The sequence below is a fragment of the Montipora foliosa genome, chromosome 13 (assembly GCF_036669935.1).
Source record: "Montipora foliosa isolate CH-2021 chromosome 13, ASM3666993v2, whole genome shotgun sequence".
Taxonomy (NCBI): Eukaryota; Metazoa; Cnidaria; class Anthozoa; order Scleractinia; family Acroporidae; genus Montipora; species Montipora foliosa.
In genome coordinates, this window is record NC_090881.1 from 11,581,337 (window position 1) to 11,583,836 (window position 2,500).

A 2,500-nucleotide genomic window follows, 5' to 3' on the forward strand; every position below is an offset into this window, starting at 1 on the left:
AATTAGAAAAACAGGAAATTGTACTTTCCTTCCCAGTCGTCACGCGTTATGTGAGCTAAATTAAGCACCTAAAAATTAGTCAATACTCCGTGGTATAAGGGCAAAAGAACATTAAAAAGAAAAACTACAAGAGGCAACGCTTGATAACTAGATAATAATGCCGGTTGGCGTGACAAGGTTGGTATGACATGTAAAAGAAATTAAGGATATATAACCTTAATAAACAACAAACATTTGCATTCAGTCTGTAAGTTTTAGAATACCACGTCCGAAATATTTTGAAATATTCATCAGACTTCTACAGATCTTGAAATCCCGTTATGTAATTGTCTCTCAACATGACTGAAAAAAGTCTTTATGTACATTGTACAATAATCTGCGTGAGCGCCCGTCAAGGAATTTACCATGCATGAAAACTTTATTGGCAACTAAAACTATTTCCAAACTTCCCACTAAAGGCAAGAAACGATCTCATAGTTTCTAGTTTAAGAACTAAACCGGAAAGTGAGTGCATGCTTCTAAATTAAATGTGACAGTCATCACGTACAGCAGCACTTACCCAAAGGCGGTCTTTCAAGCCTCCAAAAGGCATAAATTTAAAGCAACGTCTTCTGTACTGATCAGTCTAAGACGAATAACAATTTAGATTCAGATCACATCGCGTTCGAATCGAATCGTTTTGCATCTGTCTTTTCCACCTACTGTTAGGTCTTCGTCTGCGACGAAGATAATTGCTTAGGAACCTCTTCTTCCCTCCGAAACCACAGGACCACCAATTCATTAGTGTCCAAAGACATTTGAAGTACATTGTAGGAAGAGAGCCTTTTTAGACGAAACAAAGCTTCAAACGTTTATTTGGATCGAAGTAAGTGCTTTAAGAAACACAAAAATAATTCAATCAGCTGAGCATCTGGTGATTTTGACCCGAAAAGTTTTAGTTCAGAAAGAAACAGTGCACTGAACTTGTATTCTCAGAACAAAATGGCGTCCCGGGCGTACGACAGGCAGATACTGCGTTGTAGCTCCAGAACAAGTTATCCTAGGACGATTCTTGGTCTGGCAGCAGTTTACGTTCTTTGCTGACCCAAGATGTACCCCGTAATATCCCAGAGTGTTTTCACAGACACAAGTTAAGGTTTAAATAAGCTTTTGATGGCATTTCTCCATCTTCCCCGAAGAGTTATCAAAGAAACGCGTTAACGAACGCCGAATTGAGCGCAATTTTTGAGATCGGCAGCCTCGATGAAGATGGATGGCGTCACGTTTTGTCAGAAATATTGAAGTATTATCCGAGTACAGGAATGTTGAATGTCAATCTTGACCAAGTAAGTCCCGTGTTTGCAGAAGTCAGTCAAGAAATAATGAAGACAGCTGGGGCAGTTGTTTTGTTTGTTTGTTTGTTTGTTTGTTGTTGTTTTTTTTAAAGTTTTGTTGGTAGGGAAACGTGGGCGCCTTTGGCGCGTGGCACTGACAAATGGGCATTGATTTTGAAGTCAAAGATTATATTTTTTCTCAAGAGACTTGTGGAAACATGTGACATATGATTGGGATTTTATAGCAAGGAGATATAGCTATAGCAGGAATAATGTTTTCAGCATTTGCAAGATTTAACCTGTTCAATAACACTATGTTATCAAAGAAGAAGCAGGAGGTGGAAATAGGGGGACAGAGGAGGGGAGGTTCACAGGATGCAGTTTAAAATTTGTCACAAGGGCAAAATCAGATTCTACACCCCACCCCCTCACAATCAGATTTTACATGTACCTGTACTGTAGCAAGTTGCCTGCCTCCCTGACCACCCTTCCCCCTCTCAAGTTAACTTCTTTTAAATTAACCCATTGACACCTCAAATGCCCTAGGATGCCCCCCCCAGATGACGAGTAAAAATTTCTTTCTGGCATTAGACAGAGAAAAATCTGTTAAGTATCACTCCCAGGGGTCAATGGGATAATAAATTTAATTAATTTTTACATTAATATGGGTTCATAATTTTATATGACAAATCTTAAGTCAACTCTTATGAAATATCATTTATTGAGGGAGTCTTCCAAAATATGGAACCAGTTTCAGCGTCACACTTATGGGTTGCTGAATTTGTTACAAAAGTACATGTAAAAGCAGTAAATAAAGCAAATTTGGACCTTTGCTATCACCACAAATTAAGATACTCTCAAGATACTCAGGTTTCCTGTTGGTGGTGCTTACCAATACAGGGATATTTTTGCTCAGTTTAAACCTATGCGGAGAAAGCAGAACTCAGCAAGAACTCTTGGTATCCAAAAAGAAAACTGGGGGTAACCACGCATTTTTCAGTGATAATTGAGCTTCAATGTTTAAAAGAATGCCATAGTTACTTTGCTGTGTAGTTTAAAGCTTTTTACAAATATTGTTGATAATTATCTTTGAAAAGTGTGTGGTTAGCTCCAATTTTCTTTTTGGATTTCAATAACACTTGTTAATATTTGCTTTTCTGGCATATTCATAAAGCGGGAAAAATCAA

At 38.0% G+C, this 2,500-nt stretch overlaps 1 protein-coding gene across 6 annotated transcripts in view; it reads right to left on the reverse strand.

Annotated features, from left to right (window-relative positions):
* LOC137984020 (uncharacterized) overlaps positions 1 to 728 on the reverse strand; it is a 57,735-nt gene extending 57,007 nt beyond the window's left edge. For 4 of the 6 annotated variants that reach the window (XM_068831232.1, XM_068831236.1, XM_068831235.1 and 1 more), the window contains exon 1: positions 560 to 728. The gene's annotated coding sequence lies outside the window, so the exon portion shown is untranslated. Of the gene's footprint in view, positions 1 to 404; positions 451 to 559 lie in introns of those variants that run through there. The other 2 variants (XM_068831234.1, XM_068831233.1) reach the window with 2 other exon arrangements.
* Between the last annotated feature and the right edge of the window lie 1,772 nt (positions 729 to 2,500).